This window comes from Nicotiana tabacum, chromosome 8 (assembly GCF_000715075.1).
Source record: "Nicotiana tabacum cultivar K326 chromosome 8, ASM71507v2, whole genome shotgun sequence".
In the NCBI taxonomy this organism is placed as follows: Eukaryota; Viridiplantae; Streptophyta; class Magnoliopsida; order Solanales; family Solanaceae; genus Nicotiana; species Nicotiana tabacum.
In genome coordinates, this window is record NC_134087.1 from 793,039 (window position 1) to 815,304 (window position 22,266).

A 22,266-nucleotide genomic window follows, 5' to 3' on the forward strand; every position below is an offset into this window, starting at 1 on the left:
CAGCAGCATGAATCCACGGCCATCCCAATAGTAGATTGTAAGATGTTGGCACGTCTATCACTTGGAAATCAACATCGAACCAAGTTGGCTCCATTTGCAAACATAGACTAATCTCCCCAATGGTGGACCTTTGGGAGCCGTCGAAAGCTTTCACATTGATAGCTCCGTCCTTTATTTCATGCAGTCCCTTATCAAACTTGTTGAGTGTTACCAGCGAACAAATGTTGAGACTGGACTCTCCATCGATCAATTCCCTTGCTTCTCTCGACTCCTTGAATTAGGCTAGTCAATTTCTTAAGTTCTTCAGCCAAATTCCTGATAAGAAAATCCTTGTCATCAGACTCGGGTGTGCTCGAGATGGGTTGGGTAGCCTGTGGCATAGTCTCCATATAGATAGGGGTGTTATGGTGGCTGTGAAAGTGGTCATTTGTGGGGTTTTGAAGTTTTGGGATGAGTAATAGGGTGTTGTTTAAGGTATGGCAGGTGTTGCAGTGATGGTGAGGAGCGGGATGGTTTTGTGTTTTTGGGCTATTTTGTGGAGGTGTGGGGTTCTCAGGGTTTGGGAAATTAACGTCTGGAGTGGTGAGTGAAAATGACAAATTCGCCAGATTCCGAACTTGATCAAGTTCCTCCTGGAACTTCAACAGTTTCTACTCGAGTTGGGACGCACTTTCTTTGGAAACCTTAGTATCATGAGTGACCTCTACCCGTTCAGTTGAGTTTTCCTTTCTGGTGTTGTTCAAATCTTCCACCTTCCCTTTGTTCTTGTTTCTGATAGGACTAAGAGGAGGAGTGGGTGGAGGGCCCCTGGATCTCATGGAATAGGATGATGATGCCAGAGTGCACACAAAAGTAAAAACAAAAAGGTAACAAGTTAGTGAGGATTATAAGAAAAATGTTGCGATATTTAAACACATAGTGCAAGAATGTAAATTGTGTCCTAACTTGGGGAACCTCTTTGTGCCTAGGTAGTCCTAGAGACAAATTGATTTGGAGAACTTAGAGTGCTAAATGCCTCATTTTATTTATAAAAAGTTGACGAATCCCAAAACGACACTAAATAATAGGAAATAACATGTCACTAGTGGCCATCGGCCTTATTACATTTCATAAAGCAAAAGAAAACTCCTATCTATTTGGTCCCAGAAGGACCTTCCTCGGGTTGAATGCTCTCGTTGATCAAATCCTACAGCTCGCGTAGGTTCACCAGTAAAAATGCCTTTTCCAGGTGTTCTCCTTCGTTTCCCTCGGCGTTTTGGCAGTCGGTGACTTTCTTCCTCACTTTTCCTTCCAATTCCAGTAGACTGTATTCCAGATATTCCAATTTTTTGCTAGCTTTGGCGACCCTCTCTTTCCACTCATTGATCTGGTCATCTGATGGAAGACTCCTCCACCAGTCTAGAAAGAGTGGGGGCGTGCTAATCATACTGAACTTGGAGACCTCGTTCTTCATTTTCTGCAAGACAAACAAGGTTAAGCCCTTACCCCCGCCAGACTCGACTATTTAACATCAACAATTAGCATAAAACATTTAGTTCTCCATATAAATGCACAGAATGTGATGGCGTCCGTTTGGGTTTTAGGGAAACCCAGTGGACTTTGGACAAGGCTATCTTAAAGAGTCATTATGCGGATAACATAACTGACTCGGTTAGGTTAGACCATGATGCATGCACAGTTTAAACAGAGTAAGGTTTCTATGAGGTTTTATACTAGTACGCTTGAGCAGACAACTCAAGGGGGAAAGGCACGGAACCGTCAACTACACCGTTGATCGACTGGTTTTACCGTAAATACGCCTTTTCCGGATTTAGGGGTGATAATATCAGAAGAGCGCAACCACTCATTATAAGCGTTACTATGGTATTTTGTTTGGCACGAGTGGAATATTATGTTGAAAATATGTTTATGCAATAACTAAAGTAGGTTATCACGTATTTGCACGTTGAGAAAGCAGTAAATACAACAGTTCTTCATAATTTAAAGCAGTAATAAAGGAAAGCAGTAAAAGAAATAAATGAAAGAAACAAAAAGACAAGTCAGCTTTGTAGTTGAAAAGGGGAATTGAATGCTTAAAGATATTAAACAAATAAAGGCATATAAAGAAAATGTCAAGCCACAATAATAGTCTGAAATGGTAAAAGCCTAAAAGATCCCCAGCAGAGTCGCCATGCTGTCGCGCCCCCTTTTTCTCGCGAAATCGGGTTTAAGACATTTGGGAGGACAACTCATTCCCTTTTTGGGAATTTGGGTTTGAATTAAAGAGTCGCCACCTAATGATTAAGGTGCAATAGAACACCAAGAAGTTTGATTTGAGTAACCAGAGATTGGGTAAGGGCTTGAAATTATCCCAAGGGGAGGGTGTTAGGCACCCCTCAGGATCCACTAGTGTGGTTCCCGGCCAGACTATTGTTATGAATTTAGGTGCATAAAAGTTCAAATAAGAGGGGATTTTCACATAATGGTTACGAACAAAATTGGAAAGAATTAAAAGGAAGCTGATTTTCTTAAAAGAAATAGTCTGAAATCTTTTGAAGAAACAAAGAAATAAAGGGAAAAGGGGGGTGCTAGGTTTATTAATAATATGGATCACCCCACACAACATCCGGTAATCACTCCTCAGTGAGGGGCTACACGAGACGTTATCGCGTGGTCATCATATCCATATCTACCCTTCCCCACCCCGTTAAGGTATTAAAGCGCGGAATGGTCTCGTTTACTTATTGCATGCTTTTACCCATCCCAATCCTATCAGTCTTGGAGGTATTTAGGACTACTAATCCTAAGGGGGAGGGATATTAGACTTATTTGTAGTTTCAAAGGCAAAATTCTAAGGCGACATACAAAAACATGTATAGCAAGTTGGGGGAAAGCACATAACAAGTAAAAGGTTTAGATATATCTCCTTGAACAAAGAAAGCACATAATTAGCATGACTGTCACACACTGTTTATGGTCTGATTAAGAACTTAAAGGTTGAGGCAAACTAATTTATTACATAATTCAAATAAGTAACCTGAATCAGGCCTGCCTGCTGGTTGTAGTTAATAGTACAGATTTAGTTTATACTTCACCCTAAGGCTTGCCTAAGTGTCGGACAAAGGTCCTATAGGCATGGTATCTACTGAATTCAGAAAGCAATAATAATAAACTGAATACGTACTGGTTAAAAGGTTTGTCAGATTATTAAAGAAAGCAAGTTTTTACGAATGTCATGAGTTCTGCAAATGATGATCCTTGTTATTACTGGTTTATCTCTAGACGTGAATGAAGCGATTCAGATTCGATTAATAATTCCTATAGACATGCTTTCTATGCGTAGTTGGTCAGAAGCCTTATAGACATGGTAAAAGTGCAGAAACTTTATAGGCATGATATCTAGGTGTTGAATTTTGTTTAAGACCTATGAACATGATATCTAATTGAAAATGGATATACAAGATTCAAAAGGACCTATAGGTATATTTTCTATATGCATATGCAGAATTCAGATTTCCATATACTTATGGACATGATTTCTATATGAGAGAATGCAGAATTCAGAAATACCTATAGACATGATATCTATGTGAGAATGCAGAATTCATAAATACCTATAGGCATGGCATCTACCGTTTGCATACATAGTTACCCACCCTTTTCACTAGCCATCCCCAAGAGTTTATTACAAATTATTGCAGCCCAGAATAAAGTAAAATACATCAAAAAAATGTACATAAAAGTACAACCAAAGGAGAGCCTGATTCAGACTTCATGTCTGAAATATGAGGCAAACCAACTCCATAAGATCAAGTTCCAAAGCCTTTCTCTTATTAGAGTGTGTCAAAGTTCCCTAAGAGCCTCAAAAAGGACTCCGAGCAATGCTCACACCCAAATGTATTATCAGATTATGACAAGTGCAGTGTGCAAGGGCCAGCCCCCAAGTGTCCAAACTCAGAGGGAGCTCTAAGGGTCCCAAGGCAAGGCTCACAAGAGAGGGAAGAACGTAAAGACAAGAGAGTGTGCAAGTGCAGAAACGGAATTCTAAAAGGGGGAAAGAAGAGGGAAATAGCTACAGATAAGTACACATAAGGGGTTCAGGGGGAATAGGGAAATTGAAAGAGGCAAGGGCAGGCTGTGGGCATGCCCAGTAATAGAGAATGCCAGCATACCCATAAGCCTGTTAGAACACCCTATTTAGAGGCTAGGATCCCATGGGATCAAATTTAATTCATGGACAATAATTTACATATTTCCATGCCTTAAACCATAGCACAAAGACATAGGGGGCAGGGGTTTGGGATTCAGAATAGAACAGGCAGAAAGAAATCAGCATGCTAAAGTAAGTGTTGAACTATACAGAAACAGTGAGTAGACATAGATACGAAAGCAGTAAATAAATACTTTGTTGTGGTGCTAAAGCTTAAATCAGGACATATCAGTTTCAAAGAAAAAAATAGAGAAAAGCAGCAGGTCCTGTAAACAGGCCACAGTACAGACAATAAGAGAGAATATTATTGCATATAAGTGTATGTTCAGAAAGACTATGAGTGACGGTGTGCTAATGAAAGAGTCGTGTATTTATAGTTTGAAAAACAGGTAGAAATAAGGTAAGAAAACAATTAAGGATCTGGATGTCAATTAAGAATCAATCAACACAAGACTTCCTTTAATTAAGGAATTCGGACTCAAAAGGTAAAACTATTTAAGGAAAGAAATCAAATAAACATCTTGTGCAAAGTAGGCAATTAGGGGTGAATACATAGAAGTTTATTTTAGGGGCATAGATTTGAAATACACGGTTGCATAAATAAGGTAAGAGAAATCAATTAATAGCTAGTAAATCAAGGATCAGAGATTTTGTAATCACTGGTCCATGAATGAATCAAGTCAGAAAAGCTGAGAAAAGTTTTTAACTTAAGTCGAGTAATAGGGCAGTCAATAAACAAGGAAAGAAATCAATCAAACTTATACAAAAGGAAGTCTAAAATTAATCAAAAATTGAAAGCCCTTTTAGAGGGAAGTTCAGCACATATAAAGAGCACACAAGTATCAGGCATGCGAAAAGGGGTCAAGTAAAAGGTCTTATAGAGTTTAGCAAAAGTCAGAATCATATGAAGAAACAAAATTGAAACAATGATTTTGAAACTTAATGAAGCAGTAGATGAAACAACTCCAGGAACTCAAATAGGTCCAAAAGATTAGGGTTTTTGAAATCAGGCAAGTTCAGAGATGAAGCACAAGCAAATCACATAGCCAATGGTCTCAAAACTCAGATGAACCCCCAAATTCTAGGGTTTTTACCATCAATCGAGTGCAGAGGTGAGAGGACAAGCAATCAAGGAAAATATACCAATCGAAACAGGTATAGAGGTATCAGAAAGGAACTGAGACCCTTAGCATGCTCTTTCAGTAGTAGAAACTCATGAGAAGCATAGTAAAAGAACAGCATGCGAGACATAGTAAAAGAAACATAGTAGAAGAAGCTAATGAGAAACATAGCAGAAGAAACTAATTAAGAACACAGTAGAAGAAACATAGTAGAAGTAACACAAAGAACATAGTAGAGAAACATAGTAGAAGAAGCACACAAAAGGAAAAGAAAAATCAGAGAAACATCTAAAAACCCTAGATCGGAAAATAAAGGCTTTGAAAGCATTACTTTTGAAAGAAATATCAGAAAATTGTTTAAAAGCTTAGGGAAAATATGGATATGGAACAGATCTACAGAGATCAGAAAAACCTCAAAAGCTAGGGTTTCAGAGAAACCCAAACGGTAAGAAAGGCTTGGGTCTAAGCAGGAGGAGTCAATGGCAGGCTCGAAACAGACATGGATTGCTGGAGCAAGGTCGGAGATAGCCATGAAACTTGAATCAACAAAGGTCTGGACCCAGCTCTTCGTGGTCAAGTCATGAAACTTCAGTAACCAAGCGTGAGGAGCCTTAGAAGGCTGGTGGGTGGTGAAACCACCATGGATTCAGGCCAGGAGGTGGCCGGAGAAGATAGATGGAACTCATCAGAGAGGAGGGGAAGGGGGAAGGTTCTAGAGACAACCAGAGATAGAGAGAGAGTCAGTTGAGTGAAGAATGAGGTGGGACTTGGGAGGTCGTTTGGTTTAATTTGGTAAGGGCGGATCTGGACCGTTAATCAAAAAATGATCAACGGCCAGGATTTAGTCCGGGTTGGGTCGGGTAGATTTAGGATTGGGCTTGGGTCTTGGGTTGGTTTAATTTGGGTTGGGTATTGGGTTTAATTAGGCCAAATGTGGCTATAAGTTAAATAGCCCTTTTTCCCATTTAATTTATAAAAAAAATAATAAACAAATTTCTGAAAACAAATTAAAAGCATTTAAATGACTTATAACATATAACTATCAATTTAAAAATACAAAATCCCATTTTATAAACATGAGACGGATTTAAACATAAAATGGCTAATATTGTAATTATGCAATTTTATCCTTAAAATACCAAATAAATTTGTAAAAATGTGTGAAAAAATATATTAGCTATATTTTAGTATAAACATGAGAATCTAATAAATAAATCATCAAAAATGATTTTGGGGACAATTATTGGGTTTTTCTTGATAAAATAGAGCTGTAAATTGACTTAAAAATCTTTGAAAAATTAAGGAAAAATAATAGGACCTTGGGACATACTTATATATGCATATACATGCTATTTTGCATATAAAAAAATACAGGAAAAAATTTGGTATCAACACCGTGTTTTGATGTATCTGCGAGTATCGTCGTTTTATTGTACCTGCATTCAAAGAAAGATTTGTGAGTTCTGTAGGGGGAAGGTCGGTTCGTGCCTTCGCCTACTTGCTTTGCTTTGCCTTGCTCCAGAGGTCCTGTTTGAGTTACTCTGGGTAACATCTGGCTTCCATAGAGATAAAGTTTCAAAAAATATGCATGCACTTGATAAATAGAGTTATTTGAAAACATAGTGGTATGTAAATCAAGTAAATTAGATGAACCAACGACTGCGACACTTTTAGAGACATTGCGACTTCTTTGTACTACAATTTTGAGGAGCCTCCTGTAACGCCCTGAACCTGTGATCGGAACAGCTCCTCGACCTACTCATAACATATATACGTATATACACAAAATGTACATAAAGCTCTAGACCCGGAAACTCTGAAAGGCATGGAGCTTACCGATCAAGCTGAACTCGGACAACACTTAGTGAGGAGGTCTACCTGCCTGTCTATCTGAACCTGCACGCATGAAATGCAGCGCCCCCAGAAAAGGGATGTCAGCACGAAATAATGTACCGAGTATGTAAGGCAATTTACTAAAAGCTGAAACTGAACTGATAATATAATAACTGAAAGTAACTGGAAGTCAAAAATAATCTGAAGATATGCTTACCTGCTGATACTGACTCAACTCTCTCAATATAGTAAGTAAAATAGCTGGCTGGCCCTATAAGGCTCAGTATATATATAATTGCTCTGCCATAGTAGGCTCACTCATAGGCGCTCGACCATACCAGGCTTTGTATCTCGGCCAAACTGGGCTCGCTCATAGGCGCTCGACCACAGTAGGCTCGGTATATAACTTACCATCTGATCAGAGGTTGCCCAATAGGGGCCTGCCCATCGATTATAGCTCGATGGTAATGAAAATACTGTAATACTGTATATATAGGCTCTCTGCTCTCTTGACTGGAAGAAGACAATACTCAATTGAATATGAAGTCCCGATAAGGGAGAATACTGTAACTTACGAGAATAGGAAATGTACATAAATTCCGGAATATGAATTTCTCTTTATGCCTCGTTATTAAACTCGTGTAATTACAAGATCATACCAAAATGAAGGAAGGGCTTAGCCTTAACATACCTGGAGTAGGGAAAATTCGTATGATATTCTTGGAAAAGGTTGCACCTTACGTCTTTAAAACTACAAAAATTCTCCGTTGTGGATTTTCTTTTGTAGGAGCTCTAACGTTCTCACTCTGATTGTAATGTCTGGTATTGGAATTATTAGGAAAGGATTAGAATCTGATTGTAGTATGGTTTGTTTTTGAAAGTCTTAAAGTTGAGGTGTATTGTAATTGATGTATTAAGTTGCCACCTAATCAAACTTGATCAAGAGTCATTTGGTTGTTTAATGCCTTGCTTTCACGTGGGGGTGGGGAGGGGTTTTAATCTTATCCCATAACCAATTAATTAATTAGATAATATTCTGTTATCCGGTAATTAACCAATTTCCCGTATAATTAAGAATTGTGTCAAATTACTTAAAATTCTATTTATTTTAATACCCTTTTATATATAATACTATCATGGTTATATGGTACCTTTTATGGTACTAGTCCATAAATATTGGGTATTAATGCTTGGCGTGTATCTTATTCCAAACATGCCAAACTTGGATGAAAATTCATTTTCTTTGACTTCCTTCCCCTCTCACCTTCACGAATTTAATCATCATTTGTTTGAAATAGCATAATCCTTATAATCTCTAATAATCTTTTCCTTGGACTGATGTCAATTACCTTACGACAAATTCAACGTACAATACTACAGGGTGAAACATTGTCGTAATTTAATACTGCAAAGTGTAACATCATAATAATGTAGTACTACAAGGCATAACATCATCGTAATATAATACTTCGGGACATAATATCGACATAATATTGTAGGGCATACCATCATTCCCCTCTTTGGAACATTCGTCCTCGAATGTTGACTGATGCTCTTATCATTTTCATAACTTATAGCTCTTATGAATACCTTAATACTCTCCCTGCCATTTAGGGAGTTGTTATGTGAATAAATCCAAAGACCAGGGCATTCCCCCGTGAGGCCTCTTTTCCATGCCATGACTTGTGATCGAACTCCTTCCAATCTCGTAATTGTTTCTACCTTCTATCATGCAGCCTCTACGATACTAACCTTGTAAGTGTGCCTACGCGACTCTTCTCTCCTTTTTCCTCTAGCTTTTAGCCAAACTCTAGGCCTTACTTTGTAAACATATACAAGGCTTAATAGGATGCCTCTCTAGGCATCTATAGGTGTACTGAAGTTCTTCGCTTAGTACTTTGTAAAACTTGTGAATATGGCTATATCTTATTTCATAGACCTGGTTATCCATTCGTATGACTTTACTGAATCTATGTAGGTCATACTATAACATAATTCCTACTTTTATTTATCATTACTGAGGTTTGCAACCAACTCCAGGTTACTCTCGTTGTTTATCCTTAAGACTGATGGTCTAATCTCATCTCATACTGATGAACTTTTATCCATCTATTGTTGATTTACCTTAATTTTGATTCATCATCTACCACTTATAACTTGATCTTTTATGTAACACCGTTGCTAGGGTCACGTCTCATCGGGGACATCTAGAGTAATTAGATTGATCCACCTAGGGGTGATACTATACTTCCATAACTGTACTTTATAGCATCCCAATGTGATTCATCCCATGGGGGTTATTCTAATCCTGTAGAATTGTCTTCTTCTTCTTCAAATCATTACTCAAGCGAAGGCCCAAACGTCATCCTTTATTTATCACAATTACACCCTCATTCTGCTACCAGGGCAGTATCCCATCTCTTCTAAATGCTACTAGTCTTAGACTCCTAAGTTCATTCAGGCTATATTGAGCTTTCTATAACTTAGAGGAACCATCAGCTCTTTTTATTTTCACGGGCTTAATCCCGAGGACTTATCCATTTTGTCACCCACCCACTTGCCTTCTTCTTATCCTTACTCTTGTCTTTCTAACACCTTGTCGTTCTATCATATTTTAGCTTGCGATCTATTCCTTATGCTTTTTTGGAACATCAAGCGAGACATCGTATCGTCTCTAACTGTTCTTTTACTCTCTAATTAGACCTTTCGGTACTTAGAAACCATAGGCTAGAAGGTATGCCACTGACGATGCTGTTATCATTCCTGGATACTAAATCCTAGTGCTTCTGGTCTTTTACCTAACGTATGGACCACTCTCATCCTTCTATACTTGAGTATTTCGTACGTTGTTCACCTTTACCTTACTTACTTTAAAATATCACCTCATATTATTCTATCTGTCTTTCATAACCTCCCTCCCACATAGGTATAAATCACATCCACCATTTGAAGCTCTATTATAATGCTTGCACCTGTGGTGCCTATACAATCCAGTGGGAGCTTCATACTGAATTCTTATGCGGCTGGTATTTTTCTAACTGGCTTTATCGTAGAGCCATTATAGAGTATGGTTGTTGTGCTATCTCTCTTGCACCTCTAATATTAAGAGTGATTCTGCTATGTTCTCAATCATGATTCCTATAACTTCTAGGTCTAATAATCAGATTCCTGATTTACTTCGTTGACGTAACTCTTTAGTTTCCTCCTTCTTCTGATCGGCCTTTATATCGGCTTAAGTTATCTCCTGATCTGGAGTTCATGGTATTAGTTATTCTGTTTAGCCTTTCATGGGCGCTGAGGAATATGCATGATACAATCCTTTAACAATTTAATCCTTCGTTTATAACCTGGGCTCAATTCTTTCTTTTAATGTATACCAGAATCTTCTACAACTGTATATGCTGCATGTATACAACTTTGAACCCTTAAGTGTGTTCATAACGTAACCAACTCTGGATCATTGATCGAATAATTCCTTTTTTTTTCTTCTGGGCATCTTTTAAATGTAAGCTATTACTTTTCTTGGTCTTTCTACCCCCTAGTTGTATGCATACTTAGCTTATCTTAGTTCCCACGCATGCCAGAATTGTTTTGCAACTCACATGGTCTCGAATATTACTTTTGGTTTCATTGTTTGCTGATTAGCTCTGATAGGTGTCACTTTTTTATGGAGGGCATACAATGTTGTAGCGCAACTGCTACTACAAAACCATTTCTTCTTCAAGTTACTATGCCTAGGTTGAAGTCTTCTTCCTTATTTCCTCAGCTAGTATTTCGTTGTCGTACTTAGGGAGGACCCTCTGACTCTTGTAAATCTATGAGCTTATTACGAACCTTTTGATGTCCTTCCTTACCTATAATCATTCGTAGTTGCTTACCTCCATGCCCTTGTGCTTGTAGGGTTTCTTCTGAACTGATATTTTGACTGCCTTCGCAGTGGCACTTTCTTTTATCCCCGTAACACTTATACGGTACCTTTAACTACCCCGACTCCTATTTGAATATATCTCAAGTATTATAATGACATTACTGCAAGGCTGAATTCTCCATGTTAGGGTTTACTACATTTATCTTGCATGATCTGCTGATTTGTCTATAACTTCTTGTCTAGTCATGACTAGGCTCTTCCTCAATCATATACTAACTACTCGTCGACCCATTTTCATATCCATATTCCGCGTAATCTTTCTTGGGTTATTTCCTTGTCTTAACTTACCTCACGTACTAGTCCTTATCTATCAATAACATCTAAGGCAGGAACCCTTACTTCCTTTTTTTGACATCGTGCTTACATAACGCTCTTGAATCATAGCATATATGTAACATTTGGATAAGTACAATCTCATCCCTTTCTCATTTTTATCGCATTCTTCCTTTATCATTCCATATTCCCCCCTTTAGGGGAGTACTAAGACTTGGAGCTATGACGGCCTGCCTATAGATATTTTTCCTCTTTATCTTTGGCGTCCTTTCACATCATCAATGAGCCTTACTCTCCTTGTGGTAATCCTTCTGTACCAAGGATAACAAAATTCCTCACTCGCGATGGTGACACTTAGTGTAACTGCACATACAATCCCTTAAGCTTAATTTTGCTCATATTTCTTGATTTATAGAAGCGCCTCCCTGAATGAACATTCTCTGAATTCATCATAGATCTTCTTCTGTTGTCCATTCTATTGTTGCCGGAATGCAATCTGAAATTCTCATGATGCTGACTATTATCAAATCACTCAGTTCCTAATTCATGTTTAGTTTATCTTGTTCACCAGTCCATACTGATTTCTGTTACTCTTGGGTCAAACTTTTTCCTTTTGTTAATCACTTTAGAGTCGCGAACTTATTTCTCAAAATGAGGATGTGACTATATGGCCTATACTTTTTTGTTGTCTTAAGGCACATCACCTCTCGTCTTTTTCTTCATTTGACTATAGATTCTGTAACACTCTACCGTTGTCATCCATGTATCACATCTCACTCATAATGTTTCATTATCCCTCTTTGTACTTCCCTGCTAATATTTCTATCTATCACTTTATTCTAAAACTTTAACAAGATATTCTTTCGCTTTACCTCCCCTTACTCCATCTACTGGCTCTTCGGGTTGTCTAATATTCTTTTTCTACTAGGGACGGGAGCCATACTAATATGATATTTATCCCTTCAAGGCTTCCAGTGTCTATCTTTGTAGTCCTAATATCTAGAGGTACTATTTTAGAGTACACCATCTGGGTATCACACAAGGAGATCTATTAGCACAATCGCAATATCCTTCGAAAATGTCAACTAACGCAAACAATTCATCCACTATTTTGGGTCACTCTAACCCTAGCCGGATCGTGATATTATGTCCTTATCTTAAACCATATTTGTTAGATCCCATAGAGCATACCTTAGATCGGTGTGGCCAATTATACATACATCTGTTACTGTTGAAGGTAACTCAAAATGTTTATATCTCTCTTCTTAAATTTTATATAATGTTCATCTCTACTAATTAGGTACCTAGTACCCTTCTTTACCTTGCTTCTTTTATTTGTTGAAACTTGTATTTACCTTCTGAAACTCTCATTGCCTTTCACCATAAGAGTGGATAGATATTCCTGCCTTAAGGCTCCTTTTCCAGAAGCTCACCGGGTTCTTCTGACTCAACTCTTTCACAACTGCATTCAATCCCTTACCAACCATCTTCCTAAATGTAGGCATCGCCATATTATGAATAAGGTCGAATTTAGGAAATTGTGTTCTTACAACTGAGCTCTACCACACAATCTAGAGTAAGAAGAAAGAGTGACAGTCCTAAATGCCCTGTAGCCTCCTGCTTATAAGTGTGGTGCATAATACACTCATAAACAAGACTCTACTAGACACGGCTTGTAGACTCCCTAAGACAGAACTGCTATGATACCATTTTTGTCATGCCCCGAACCTGGGGGCGAGACTGGCAACCGGTGCCTCACCTATCCTTGCGTACCAACTTGTGACTAAGTAACTCTGAACATGTGATGTCATACTTTGGAAATGGGCCACTTTGCAAAACAACCACGAATGCTGACTAAATAATAATATAAAGCTGGGCCAACAAGGCCGTCATAATTATTGTAGATGACAAACTAACCAAATATACATACAAGGCCTACAAGCCCAACATATTGCACTAACTCCCAAGATAATTCTACAAGTCTCTACTCATGGATATAGTGTGATCGGAATAGCTCATCGACCTACTAATAACATATATACATATATACACAAGATGTGCATAAAGCTCTAGACCCGGCAACTCCGAAAGGCATGGAGCTTACTAATCAAGATAAACTCAGACAACACTTAGTGAGGAGGTCTACCCGCTTGTCTGTCTGAACCTACACGCATGAAATGCAGCACCCCCAGAAAAGGGACGTTAGTACGAAATAATGTACCGATTATGTAAGGCAATATACTGAAAGCTGAAACTGAACTGATAATATAATAACTGAAAGTAACTGGAAGTCAAAAATAATCTGAAGATATGCTTACCTACTAATACTACCTCAACTCTCCCAATACAGTAAGAAAAATAGTTGTCTGGCCCTATAATGCTTGGTATATTTATAACTGCTCAACCATCCTAGGCTCTGTATCTCGGCCATGCTAGGCTCGCTTATAGGCGCTCGGCCACAGTAGGCTCGGTATATAACTTACCATCTGATCAGAGGTTGCCCAATAGGGGTCTGCCTGTCGATTATAGCTTGATGGTAATGAAAATACTGTAATACTATATATATAGTCTCTCTACTCTCTTGACTGGGAGAAGACAATACTCAATTAAATATGAAGTTCCGACAAGGGAGAATACTGTAACTTATGAGACTAGGAAATGTACATAAACTCAGGAATATGAATTTCTCTTTATGCCTCGTTATCAAACTCGTGTAATTACAAGATCATGCCAAAATGAAGGAAGGTCTTAGCCTTAACATACCTAGAGTAGGAAAAAATCTGTATGATATTCTTGTAAAAGGTTGCACCGTACTTCTTTAGAACCGCAAAATTTCTTCGTTTCTAAGACTCTAAAAATTCTTGTTGGATTTTCTTTTGTAGGAATTGGTTGCAAGAGGAATATTGCTAACTTTCTCGCTCTGATTATAATGTCTTGGTATTGGAATTATTAGGAATGGATTATAATCTGATTGTAGTATGGTTTGTTTTTGAAAGTCTTAAAGTTGAGGTGTATTGTAATTGATATATTAAGTTGCCACCTAATCAAACTTGATCAAGAGTCATTTGGTTGTTTAATGCCTTGCTGCCATGTGGGGGTCGGTAGGGGTTTTAATCTTATCCCATAAATAATTAATTAATTAGGTAATATTCCGTTACCCGGTAATTAACCAATTACCGGCATAATTAAGAATTATCTTAAATTACTTAAAATTATACTTATTTTTCACATACATTATATACCTTACTATCATGGTCATGTGGTACCTCGTATGGTACTAGTCCATAAATATCGAGTATTTTAGCTCGGGCCGTATTTTATCCCAACATGCCAAACTTGGACGAAAATTCATTTTCTTTGACTTGCTTCCCCTCTCACCTTCACGAATTTACTCATTACTTGTTTGAAATAGCATAATCCTTATAATCTTCAAATAATCTTTTCCTTGGACTGATATCAATTACCTTACGACAAATTCAACGTACAATACTACATGGTGTAACATTGTTGTAATTTAATACTGCGAAGCGTAACATCATCGTAATGTAGTATTGCAAGGCGTAACATCATCGTAATATAATACTGCGCGATGTAATTCTACTAAACCGGCTCATGACTCGTGAGACCAAGTAACCTAGGCTCTGATACCAACTTGTCACGACCCAAAATCCCAACCCGGTCGTGATGGCGCCTCTCGTGGGGACAAGGCCAGCCAACAACAAAACAATACATCTCTTTATAATTACTTAGCAGGAATAAGTCTAATTCGCAGATAATATAATCACAAGTGCGAAGTAAACATGATAGAATAATGGAAACCATCCCGACTCAGCCCGAAATCGGGGTGTCACAAGCCACGAGCATCTAAAGATCTAAATACTAATACAAGACCAGCAATATACAGAATGGAATTTAGAATCAATGAAGAAATACGGTGCCGTGAATGCTGAGGTCACCTTGCTCAGCTACAATAGTATACCTTCAGTCCGCTAATAACCCGCTACCGGGTGAACAGTACCTGCAACTGCACGTGAGGTGCAGGGAGTAAAGTGAGTACATCCAACTCAGTGGTAATAAGAGTAAATAATAACTGAGCGATAAGAAATCACGTAAGAACACTTCATCATGCTATCTAACACGGTACAACCCTTTTTGAAAATAGTAATTCCATGAAAATCCTTTATAAAATATCTGACTCAGTTTTAAACCTCTTTTGAACATAATCTTTTTAACAGTTGCAAAATAATTCCAGCCATCGGTGTCACTATGCACAGAAACCCGCCCCTCGGGCAATATCTTCATTCCGGGTCAGCCACTCGGGCCCCAACACTCAAGGATCAGATAGCACCAGCAAAAGCAGATAAATATCTCCAGAAATATCACAACGACAAATAATGAACAAATGCATGAATGCAATGCAATGCATATGATGGTACATTCCAGTACCCACTGCGGCGTGCAGCCCGAGCTATCCATATTTATTTATCGTCGACGGCGCTCACTGGGGGTATGTACAGACTCCGGAGGGGCTCCTACAGCCCAAGCGCAATATCTTGGTCAGTCATTGTTACCTGACCGGTCAGCCATTGTTACCTGACCAATTTATATCATACAGTGCCATTGTTACCACTGTTCAAGTATATCATCCAGTGTCATTGTTACCACTATTTCAAGTATATCACACAGTGTCATTGTTACCACTGTTTCAAGTATATCACACAGTGTCATTGTTACCACTGTTTCAAGTATATCACACAGTGTCATTGTTACCACTGTTTCAAGTCACTTTATAATCAGTCCAGAAAATAATATAATAAGCCCATTGGGCATTTACAAAACAGAAGTTCCCAACCCGGAATACATTTAAAAATATCATTTAAGTTTTCAACACTTAGAATTATGGCTGAGTTTGCAAAACAGCATTTAAAACCTTGGACTGAAATTAAATGATATGCATATCATGCTAAGCAGTAATATCAATCCTCTAAGGATTTTACAAATCGGCACAAGGCCCTAAACATGGCATCAAGCCCAGTAATATCAATGAAGTATGTGTATCAATCACCAGTATAGTATAAACATCACACGGGATGGACCAAGTCACAATCCTCAATAGTATCCGACCCCGCACCCGCCATGGAGTGTGTGTCACGCCTCAATATAGCGTTACGATGTGAAAGTCCGGGGTTTCAAACCCTCAGAACAGCATTTACATCTATTACTCACCTCTAACCGGCCGTTGACTAGTCCGCAATGCCCTTTCCTCTTGAATCGACCTCTTCGCGCGTCGAATCTAGTCAAAACAACAACAAATACATTACAATAGGCTAAGGGAATATAACCCAGTCGAAAAGACTCGAAAAATGTCGAAAATCCCGAAATTAGCAAAACCCGAGCCCCGGGCCCACGTCTCAAAATTCAAAAAATTTTACATCAATACGACCCTTATCTCGCCACGAGTCTATACATACCAAATTCACAAAAATCGGAGTTCATTTGACCCCTCAAATCACCATTTAATTCTCTTAAGTTTCAAGCCCTAAACCACCATTTTTGTCCATAATTTACTTGAGTTTTCAGCTCTAATACATGTATTTAACTTGGAAATAAGTAGAAACAACTCACCTTTGATGCTTGATGAAATCCCCCTTGAAATTCTCTCCAAAATAATCCAAGCCAAATGAAAGAAATGAAAGAAATAAGCCAAATCCGTGTTTAAAAGAATCTGCCCGTGCTTCGTCGAGTTGTACCTTGCACTTGTGCTATACAAGTTGTACATCCTATTAAAAAATTTCCTTGTCGGACACCTTCTGTTTAAACACCCATAACGTCTTGTATAAGTATCCAAATGACAAACGGATTGAAGATTTAGAAACTAGACTCGAAGATCTTTAATTTGATAGGTTGTACACCATATAACTCTTTATATATCCCAAGATATGTGATTCTAAAGTAGGCTCCCCGAATCAGAAAATTGCAGCAAAAATTTCTGCAGCTTTTTCTTTTCTTTTTGGTCCGAATTTCATTCCGTTAACCTTCCGAAATCCACCCGAGGCCCTCGGGACCATAACCAATTATATCAACATGTCCCACAATATCATTCAAACTTGTCCCAACCTTCTAAACACCCAAAATAACATCAAAACATCAAATCATCATGGAATTCAAGCCTAAGTTTCCAAAAACTTCCGAAAATACACTTTCGATCAAAAACCCGACCAAACGATGTCCGAATGACCTGAAATTTTGCAAACACATCACAAATGACATAACAAAGCTACAGCAATTCTCGGAATTCCATTCCGACTCCCGGATCAAAATCTCACCTATCAACCGGAATTCGCCAAAATACTAACTTCGCCAATTCAAGTTTAATTCTACACCGGTCATCACAAAAATATTCCGGACACACTCCTAAGTCCCAAATCACCTAACGAAGCTATCCGAACCATAAAATTCACATTTCGAGCCCTCTAACACATAAGTCAATATCCGGTTGACTTTTCCAACTTAAGTTTCCTTAAAAGAGACTAAGTGTCTCAAACCTTACCAAAACTAGTCCGAATGACTTCAAATTTTGCACACAAGTCATATTCGACATTACGGACTTTCACCAACTTTCGAAATCGCATTCCGACCCCGATATCAAAATTTCCACTTCCGGTCGAATTTTCTCAAAAACCTTCAAATTTCTATATTTAGCCAAATGACTTCAAAATGACCTCCGGACATCCGAATTCACTTCCGATCGCGCTCCCAACTCCAGAATCACCATACGGAGCTATTCCCAGACTCGGAATCTCAAACACACATCTATAACTCTGAAATGCCTTCCAACCCAAATTTATGAAATTCTTCTAAAATACTAACTTCCACAATATACGCCGAAATGCTCACGGCTTATCCAAAACCAAATCCGGACACACACCCAAGTCCGAAATCATCATACGAACATGCTGGAACTTTCAGATCTCAATTCCGAGGTCGTTTACTCAAAATTCTAATCCTAGTTCATTTCTTCAATTTTAAGCTTTCAAAATGAGAATTTACATTTAGATTTGACTCCAAACTTCCTGAATTTTAATTCTAACCGTACACACAAGTCAATATACCTGAGATGAAGCCGCTCATGGCCTCAAACTGCTGAATGACGCGTCGGAGCTCAAAACGACCGGTCGGGTCGTTACAATCTCCCCCACTTAAACATACGTTCGTCCTCGAACGTGCTGAGAACTACACTGAAGTAGTCCAAAATCACTTGTTTAACACATCATGCACCTTCCCATGCTACCACTACTCCGTTGAGCACATTAGCTCGATAATTCTGTAGATATACTTATTTATTCAAGCAAATAAGCCATTAGGCCCAATTCCAACATCCTGAATTTCCCTGCCAAGCCTGTTTCCATCATACGACCACCATATCAATCTCCACACGTTGTACCCAAACATGACTGCATAACTTTGCTGAATTCACACTTTGCATCACTTACTCATAGAACCACAATAACATTCTTTAAACATAATGGTCGAAATTCCACGAATCTGATGCTCCCATTGCATCTCATGATTTACACAGGTCTTGCTCTAGTTTTTTTGTTTTTTTTATATATTTTTATATTTTTTTTAACACTGATACGACTGAAGAGATGTGCCGAAATTCACAACCAACTGCTGAATCAACAATTCATTAGATCTACACTCCTGACAAGTTCAATTACCTTGTCGCAAACCAAAGAATGATCTTTGCTCTATAATATACTTCATATAATCAGTTTGCACTGACCCCAAATCTAGTAACCTCGTCTCACCCAGTACGAACTGCTCAGGCAATAAGCCACCTCAGACATAATCAAAAATCCCACAAGACGCCACAATGTGCCAGTATGCTATCAATTCGAATGCGATACAAAAGGAAGGCGAACTCTAGAAGGAACTACTCAACTCGCACACTAACATAGACTTCCTCAGAAAACAGGGAAACAGAACACACAAAAGCAAATATGGGCACTGAACTGAACATCACACTGTTGCGGCGTGCAACCCGATCCAAACAACATACCCATGGCAGTGTGTCACCCGATCTACATATAGAACTCACATAAGGAGATATACGTCGAGCTGAATAGCTCATCACATCAAAATACCGAATATCGGTCATAAACACACTAAGGTGCATAATATCATTCCCAAGGAAACATATAGCGCTATAGGCTACAAACTCAAGCACAACTGAGGTGTGATACATGATCTAAGTCTCATCCTGCTCATATAACATCACCGTTGAGCGGAACCTCAACACATAAGGAATTTACCAAGCCGTCTCACAACTCATATGGTGCAATATATCTTTACATGAATTAGTTGACCACGAAATAAGACCGCGACTATCCTTCCATAAAGAGCGCATTGCTGAAATAAACACAACTGGCCTGACGTAAGGTTCACTTCCACATTTAAACCTATCAACCGACCTCAAGTCGATCCTGATCGTGCCAAGCTAGGCCAATAATCTTTCACAGGTCCATAACCCAATAAACAGAGTGCCCTCCAGGCATAAACTCTCAAATGGATGATATTACCAAAATCCTCATACTTGGTTTAAATTTCTAATTAATCAAGTGACTACATGTCACACTTATACAATATTCTTGTGGGACAAGCTCCCACCATCTTCCGAAATAATTAACGGGTCTGCACATCCAAACCACCAGCTGCACTAACGCTGAAAAGCGATCAAGAATCCCTAACTAGGATGCAAAGCCTTTCTCACAGAACACCGACCTCAGGTGATAGTGACGTCAATACCCATCTTACTCAAAACACTGAAACTCATATACTGCTCATCTGAGATCGTGACATCATAGTCATTGACCAAACTGCAACCTTGGTCCTTACTTCAAATTCCATACCACTCACTGCACCTCACGTGCCAATATACGATAGACGTGATTTCCATCACAACTCTGGAACCGCCGATAGGCTAATACTTCATCACATAAGACTTTCCATTTAACTCACTTCAGGAGAACTATAGCAGCATACAGGCGAATCCTCATAATCGTCGAATATGCCAATCTCTAAGTAGTTATCCAAGCCACCATAACACTTTCTGGGATCCGCCTACTCATAATAGGCCCTAACAAAAAAATGCTTCAGAATAACATCAATTTCAGAATAACATCAATCACTACGGCCGACAAGCCTCACATTCATAACTCGATTATGCTAAACGAACCGATCACTGACACCAGTATACCAACTCAACTATGGCTAATCAATCTACTTCCTTCCAATTTATCCTTGATTGCCTTAGAAATAATAATATCTCCCTTTAACACCTAACTTATTTCAACCAAACTCACCCCGAGTGACCTTAAATCACGAGACCATCCTGTCTCAAATACCATGACCATTCCATGTCTCTCAAATGCTACATCGCAAGTCAAAACATCTTAGAACATTCTGTGCCTTTCTTTATAAGCTGCTTCAAAAGCTTGACTCTTAACCGTACTTATAGACTCAAAATTATTAGGCACCACACTTTACCTCTTGAATTAACTAGGACCGCTATTGAGAGCCACCCAGCTCTGACTTGGCCCCGAATGCAACCAACTCTACTGAATTTTATAACATATGAATGCCCTCTCGATAAAGCACCTAGAGGGATCACTTCCCTCGAAGCCTGCACCTATACGAGGCATAAATCATGAATCTTCCCTCAAGTCTGAACATGAACCAATAAGGCTAACCATAGCATGCATCCAACAATTCATTTACTCAAATTACCACTCATGGTCCTTTTCCGTAGCTTCAATAACCCACCAATACGTCAATAACCAGAATTCACGCAGGTATTAAACTGTGCAATCAGCTAATCAACAACAAGCTCCCCAACTTGGCTCGAAGCCATAGATCACAACACATATACTCTATTGTTGTCGTAATATCATGGTGAGATTAAACTCACTCCATCATAAGCTCATGGAAACACGAATCATCTGGAATTTTAACTCTTCTGCAATTCTTGCATTTACTCACACAACAGTTAAGCCCACTCTCTAGGCGACCAATTTTTTTTTTAAGTCCTAAATTTTTCAAAATTTTCGACAGAGCCTCCTTTGTAATTGGTCCTATCCACCTGCCAGAGAATCACCAAAATCATCCTAACAACACATCCATAACTTGACAAAGCATCACAATGCATATCAATTACATAAATCTAAATTGATACATGGACATGTGTTGCACCTATTAATCATAACACATAGAAAATACCCTTCAACCCTCCATTATTGGGCTATTCAACCAAGTAGGAACATATTCTTCCTTTAATATTTTCGACCTTCAAGGTGGTCTCTTTGACTCAACGATTTCGTCATAATACATTTACAGAAGCGATCTCAGCTCCCAGACTTATCTAACTAGGAGACACGAAAAATATTCTTCACGCGCCCATAACTCGGGCTACTCAACAAATCACAATAAGAAACGAATCACTTAACAGTTCATCTACTATCCAGTAGACCTTCCTCGTCACTTCCAAGTCATATAGATACATATCGCAGTACTATCATACTCCTCACGTAGCTATCCAGCCATGATTCCCACTAATAGAGGCAATACCGAAATATAAGTTCAAAATACTTGCTCACACAATAAGCACCTCGGTGCTAAAGCCATTGGCAAAGATCCGGCCTCAAGTCCTCCAGACTAGCCTAACATCAAACTCAAAACGACCACGTCTCGCCCTTTGATCGGGGAATTACAAGCCATCAAGGCACATCTAATACTGAGCATTCGTTCGCGTATACGAATACGTGGAAGGAATTGTAAAAGTTACTTTTTAAAGCTGAATCAAGGACGCACGATAAGAATTCAAGAATATGAAGTTTTTCCTAAAGGTTCTGCAGCCTCTCGAG